The sequence below is a fragment of the Myripristis murdjan genome, chromosome 9, assembly GCF_902150065.1.
Source record: "Myripristis murdjan chromosome 9, fMyrMur1.1, whole genome shotgun sequence".
NCBI classification, from domain to species: domain Eukaryota; kingdom Metazoa; phylum Chordata; class Actinopteri; order Holocentriformes; family Holocentridae; genus Myripristis; species Myripristis murdjan.
In genome coordinates, this window is record NC_043988.1 from 15676383 (window position 1) to 15684136 (window position 7754).

Genomic DNA, 7754 nt, shown 5'->3' on the forward strand with positions numbered 1-7754 from the left:
TAGATGATTTGATTCTAAGGCAAGAGAGTGCTCTTCACCCCCAGACACTGATATAAATTTGTGTAAGTGTGCATACTTTAATGCAATGGAAGTCAAAAGTCGATTTCCCCCTGCTTAAGCCACCTCTCATTGCTGCAAATTGAACAGTGCTACGCGGAAACAGAGTGCAGACACAGACACACACAAATGGTGAAAGCTAGAAGGTAATAGTGTGTAAGAACTGCACCAGGCAGCTGCTGTCTGTTAGCAGTACGGGAGGGTGAGCCATTGTGCCCTACGGCACACTGCAGGGGCTAAAACGTTCCTCCACATCTGTGCAGGCAGCTGAGAGACTGGAGGCATACATGGGATTAGCATCCTGTGCTATCGCCCTAGGCAGTCACTAGGAGAGGCCCTCACACAGAAGGTGTGCACACAAACACTGCAACAAGCTATCACTGAAATACAACCACATGTATGCTCAGTAATGCACACACAAAAGTATGTATACGCTCTTTTTTCTCTGTCACTCACTCACACACTCGTACACACACAAACATGAGTGCATTGCAAAACGAGAGAACCTAAAAACAAAGATGCATTCATGGGAAATACAGATTAAAAGCACATTGTATTTTCTCATGGTCACTGATAAACAGTTTACTCACGATTTACTCTTTCCCTGAGGTAAACAGCAGGATATTCACTAAAAGAAACACTATGAGAGGGCAAGGGGTCAATGTATTAAATATTTGTTCATTAAAGGAAACAGCTTACGCCAGGTAATAGTCATTTCCAAGGGCTAATCAAAGTGAAATATTTAGACAAAAAACTGTGGATTAAGCATGTAATTTGATGGTTGTGTCTACATGGTTATAGATTACATGCTTATTCTGTTTTTTTTTTTTTTTTTAGTTTAGTCCAAACGGCCCTCACTTCAATTGAACCTCAGCAATTTTGCACAGTGCTCTGAATTGCCGAGTGTCAAATTTAACATATTAACTATAATCACAAAACCAAACCGTCTCTGTGTTGAGGTGCTCAAGGTGACATCACTCCATCCTTTCACTCACACAAACATAGCACATACACAGCCATACATGTATGCCATCCGCACACACACACACACACACAAACACACAAACACACACACACACACACACACACACACACACACACACACACACACACACACACACACACACACAGACATACACAGCAGGATCTCTATGGTGAGGAGATGAAAGCATCCTGCCTGAACTCTTCTTGGCATTGTGCAGTAGGACCCAGGGGGTATTCTCGACTGCCTCGTACATATACAACCCCCCAGACAAACACACACATACACACACAAGCACACAGGCACAGGCACACACACAAACACCCCCACATACTAATGTGTGTTGCATATTAAAGTACAGAAAGACTTACTCAGTAAGAACTGAAAGGTCAGGTAAGGGCAAGTCTCTGCTCCAGTTACTAGTTTAGTCTGGAGATATAAAGGATTTCAGCATATAACCATATAAAAGTAACTGTTCCCAACAGACCAAAAGATTAAAATCTACCTTAAAGTTTCAAATTTTTAGCTATGATTTCAGGTATGGTTCAATATTATAAGTCACTGAAATCAATCCCTATTCAGGTTTAGGTTAGTTTATGGCTCACCTTACACCTTTCGATGTGTTCTCATTCCAGCTCAAAGAGAGATATAAAAAGAAATGTCAGAAACATTTCTCTTACTCTTTCAACCCTTGTGCCCATTAACAGTTAGTGCTTGGAGTAATTGTGATTTGAACGTAACCCCAAATCTGTTTAATGAGAGCAATGATCCATAGAGAGAGCACAGGTAAAGTGCTTTTTACGAGAGGGCCCTTATTTTACCAGCCAGAGAGGAGCAGAGAGGAGCGGAGCTGCTATTTCACATTCAGCTTCAAAGCAGCGCTTCAAATTGTGCCGACGAGACTTCATTTCCTCTTATCTGCCGGTGTATAGGTCCTCCAGAGCGAGAGTGCACAGAGTGAAAATGTGAGGGAATGGTGGGGGAGGATGTATAGAGCACACAGCACCACAGAGAGACGGGAAGACTCAAATTAGCTGAATATGAGAAGGAGAAATGGAGGAAGTTGTTAGACATTACAGCTATGTGCTCTGGAGTGTTGGCTCTATAGTTATGTCCTCCTCCAGACAGACCTTGAAAGATGCTTTATAGTGGAGGAGAAGTCCATGCTATTCATTTCGAAGGGGCTGTGCTTACACTGCTACGACGTAGCCTCCATATCATTATACTCGGTTGCCTTGGCTTAGGGCTCAACTTTGGGTTTTTCAGTTTTCTTAGCATCCTTTCAGAGAAGTCAGGCACATTCAATTGAAAAACTGAAGATGGATGCATTCCTCCCTTCATCAATCTGAACAACCTTGCAGTGAGCCGTCCTTGAAAGTAAGGTAACTGCCCCTGTTGTAGAGTAAAGGGTCTAAATGACATGCTTATTATTAGAATTTAAGTTAAATCACATTACGGTGGGTTTTCATGACATATTAATAGATACAGATGAATGACAGTTTACATGAACCGGACATTCATAGCTCATTCATTACAAACTCCACATTATACACAAGTTCACCATCCTTGTGAAATAACAGAAAGACAGCACATTCATACAAGCTGTGAACATTACATTGTGGTTGATTTACACTGTCGTTGATTCAAGTCACCATGACCCCACTGCCAGTGTATTGTAACCTAAAGTCATTACATTGTTCATTTTAATGAATGTTTCTACTTGCATTCACGTTAAGGTTGCTCATGCTTTGATATACTGAATCGAGGACACCACAGCAGAGCAATGTGATCCAGTGTAATGGAGTTTAACTAAACTCCATTACACTCACTACCTTATTCTTTGATCGGCTTGTAATGTTAACAAAAATATGCACTATCTGGTGGCACTGGTGTTTGAGGGAGAATCTCTTACATTTAGGGTCGCCCTCTTGCACAGTTCACTGGCTACTTTTCATTCATGGCATATTTTATTCCACGGCCTCCGTGAATGCTTGAATCTGATTGGCAGTGGGTATCCATAAAAATATGTCAGTACACCCCAGTCATAGTTCCTGTCAGCAGTTCAATACATCTTCTGTGTCAGTCCTCACGTATGAACTCATTATTGTTCATAAGCATAACATTAAAAAACAAACAAGCAAACAAAAAAAAAAAATACTCTTACTGCATTACAGAGCTAAGTACATTAGCCTACGTTAACCACCATTAACACCAGTACTGGCCATTTTTCTGTAGACTGTAAATTCATTATGGAAAATCAATGATATCTGAATAGCTCAATCTGTTGGTGACATCTCAGTCGCTAGGGTGATCAACATATTGGTCAGACTCAGGATTATATTGATTTTTTTAAATTTATTTATTCATTTATTTTTTATTTATTTATTTTTTTGTGAGAGCATATTGTTCCCTAAATCAATTATCTCTCCCTACTTTTTAACTGATGGCAAGTGGCCATGATGTAAGTAGGATAAGACACTCTGTGGTGTCTTAAAATAGGAAATTTATGGACTCAGTGGAGGTGAATGTCACTTACACATTCCATACCTATAAAATAAAGCTTTACCACATCCTGTAAGCCTGCATAAAGAATCCATTAGTAATGACTGTCTGGTTCAAATAAACTGTGCAAAGTACAATTTAGTTAAATAACAGCCTCATAATGTCTGATTTGTTTGATTGCTTCGCATTTGATGTCACACTGCAAGACTTCAGAAGAGCAAAAGCTAGCTTTTTAACTAGTAACACAGTCTTTGAAAATACAGTTCATCTGTAAAAATATGCTCCTGTTAATAGTGTTGCAGGTATTTCGTTTTCTGATTAGTTAATGCTGGCACATGCAGAATATTACATTCCCTTACGCACAACTTGGGTGACCAGATGAGAATGGGTGAAATTCAAGACAGGGCCACGGTGGGCGTAGCCTGCACTACATTACATTCAGTGTCAACAAACAGTGACAGTAAAACACATGACAGTCAAAACCTAACACTAAAATGTATTATTTTTGTTTATGAACATGAAGCCAATTGTCTGTCATTAGGAAAAAGAAACACAATGACTGTGTTGTATGTAATAGTGTGTAAATCATTATGCATTACATAAAATTCCTATTATTTTATCCATTTTATTAGTGCAGTGCCTGCCACATCTGTCTGTGTGAAGCCATGCACATGTCATGTCTCTCGTCCACTGTTAGTGCTATGTAGAGTTGTTTATCAATTCATAGCACTACTTTGCACGACTGAAAAGAACTACAACAGCCATAACCATGTTGGCTATAGAAATAACAGTGCCCGTCTGTGGGCACCACCAATAACAATGTTTTATAGACTATAACTAATACAAACTTGGGTTTAGACTAGTTTTCGGGACAAACACGGCAAGATTTGACAGCTGTTTGCAAATCAGGACTGTCACAATTTTTTTTGGGATGTCTGGTCACCCTAAGCATTTTTTTACAATCCTGATACTGACTATTTGAGTTTGCATTTCTGAGGTAGATTCTAAATCATTCTTAGCCACATTGGCGTAGTTTCTAGCACTTCTTGAATTTGTGGTGTATGGATAAGGTGGCACACATTCTGTAGCCATGAAATATGTAAGAACTTTGTCATCTGCAAACAGGATTCAAACCTTGGATCCATTTTTGCCACAGGAGGAAAAAAAGGATCTGAATCTGGATCTGAAGACCCAACACGATAACATCAAAAACATAGGGCAGTCACAAGTTTTCAATAGCAAGACAGCATTTGCCTGCAGACACCAATGGCATGACATTTTTCATGAAATAAGTAATGTATGTATGGAAGTAATGAGTTAATGTTGCAACTGTTTGAAGATTTATTTATGTTATTTCACATTGGGTACAATGTAGAATGTAAATGGATGCAAAGCAGAATTTGATGAGGTCATCAACGGCAGGCCTGATACACAGCGAGCAACGGCGACTGCAGTGTGTGGTCGATTGTTTGCAAAGTAAGGCAATGTGGTTCCTTGGCCAAAAAAAAAATATGAGAAAAACTATTTCTCAGATTTTTTTTTCTTGTAAATTTGTGACAATCTCAATCTCAGAACTTTCAAGTTTTTTCACATAAATTTGTGAGTTTTTTTCTCATAAAATTATGACTTTAATCTCAAAAAGTGTCTGCTCCACCCTCCTATGGCTCCATTTTTTCCCCACATACAATGGCCCTAATATGCCACCGTAAATCAGTCCCACTCCAAAGTTGCTCAAAATGGTCTGCGAGTCTCTAACTTTGTGTCTGATTTCAAGGTTTTTGAAGAAAGCTTCTGTGTGTTGGAAGAACATTTCCTGACAATATACCCCAAACCTCAACACTGACATCGGCAGTGAGTTGCAATATGCAAAAAGGTTCCATCTTCTGGTGACCGACAGTGTGTACTTAATTCGTAAAGCTCTCACTGGCCCCTGCAAGGATATTCTGGTCTACTGCTTATCTCCTAGATGCATCCATTTGTCACATCGCCAAACTGCATTGTTTGAACTATCCACTGGTCTTAGTGTGCCTTCTTCATATGTCAGCCGAGTGTACGGTGTTGACAAAGTGTACACCACCCAGATGGACGGGGGTGCTCTCCCAGCCATTAACTGCAATTCTTTTCTGAACGCTTTACCACAAACAACAAGCAGGCCATAAGTGCATAGAAATATGAACTTTCAAACTCTTTGCCATAAACTATGACGCTATCAAACATAGCATTGTATAACAGTACAATCGCACAAAGTGGGATAGTATGACCCTCGGCCTTTACCAATTACAGTGTAAGGGTTGTGGAGATCTTGGGAGTAGGCAATTTTGAAGGTAAACAATCTAATAGTAGTGGACAGTGCACTGCTGTAATGGAGTTGACTACAGTTAACCAGTGCTACTGATACGTGTGTGTGTGTTTGAGTGTGTGTGCATGCGCAAATGTGCTTCAATTCTTCTTTGTGTTTCTTGCTTTGGAAAAGGAACTAAATTGGAGTGATCTGGTTATTGAGGTCTATGCTGTAGTAGGCAAGGAACATAAAAAATATTTTGATGGTAACATCCCTGCCTAAATCTCCTGGTGTTCCATTACCCAGTGATAGAAATCCTAGTGGGGAACTACCGCCAACTTGAATGCCCCCTTCCAGCATACAACAAAGCATCTTGGACTAGAGAAATACTGCTGGAAACCTTTGAGGTTGGATTGAATGAATGAAAAAAGAGAAAATGTCACCAATTCCATCTTCGAAGATTTCAGATAGAGACTCTGACAATGAAAGTACATCAAAGGGAAATGCAGACCCCACAGTCTTCAAAAGGCACCGTGAGCAGTACATTCAGGGTTATTAAATAGATGAATATTGACAGGGTTTTTCCTATTTGAGGTGAACGGCAGCTCAGCTATCTCCACAGATCCAACGGGGCCAGAGAGATGGCAAGCACAGCCTGACGCCTTCCGCCTCCCAGCCATTCACAGCAGCTTTAATTGACAGGCAAAACTCAAGAACGGCTCTTTTTTCCCCCCTCTCACCTCCTCTCTTCTAACTTTGCCCACTGGACTGAGCTGTTGCTGAGCCAATCAGGGGAGGTTTTGTTTGCTGAACTCTGATACGTCCTTCAGCACTTTGGCCCCATTCATCTCACCAAACAATCCCCCTAAGAATTTAACTGGTGGGCAAACACAGAGCACATGGGTGATGGTGGGGGCACCTTGGCTGTCTGTGTGAATATTTACCCTGTCATCAAAGGAGGGGCATGCATATAAATCTATGCGTGGGCTCACAAGTTCAGGTTCAGGCTTTAGGAGTGGAAGAGACAAGGAGAAAAAGGCAGCAAGATAGAGGCTGCGAGGGCAACGGCACAGAATGAATACTGTTGTGAGCACCGGGTGGCTGATGCACAAGTTATTGAAATCAGGGGTTGGCACTAAATTTCTGCTAACAGCTAATTACAGATACGTGAATAGCTCTCAAGGCTAACAACCTATGGAATGTGATAGAGCCTGGGACCTATGGAACGTGATAGAAAATTAGCTTGCTTTGTAACTCCGCTGCATAGCAGAGGTTGTTCAAAATGTCAGATCCATGAATAAATACATTTGAAAATAAAATGGCACCCTCCTACGCGTGAGGGCTATTCGCGGAAAGGAAGATATGTGTGGAAATGTTATAGTGCATCCAAAGCACCCATAGCTTCCTCTTTTTTTCCCCCCCTCGATATAAAGGTTCCGCGCCCTCCTCCCGCAGTGAAATTGAAACAAAGTTTGGTTTCGAGTTTCGTGAAAAGTTGTGACCTTTTCACAATATTTTATTCTGTTGTTTAACACCTGATAAACCATTTCTATTCCATTGTTCAACACCTGATAAACTCAATTCGTAAGGGCCAGGACACAATTCTGCTGAAGAGAGAACCAAGAAAATAGCTGCAATCAACCACTAGATTGCAATGTTTTGTCTGCGATTTGGAAGAGTGGAAAGATTCTATCAGGCCAGTTTTTGTGGCTGATATGCTACTGGTAATACGTTCAGCCCAGGTAAACTTACTATGGAGTGAATAGACATTTTATTGAAACTTTTATATATAGCACTCAGGAGCTAGCATGCTCTATTGGAGACAAACAAACCATGCTTCTCCATTTCTTCCCCATATGTGAGAATCCCCCATCTCTCATCCTGCTGTTGTTATATATATATATGTATATATATATTTTTTTTTCTCACCCT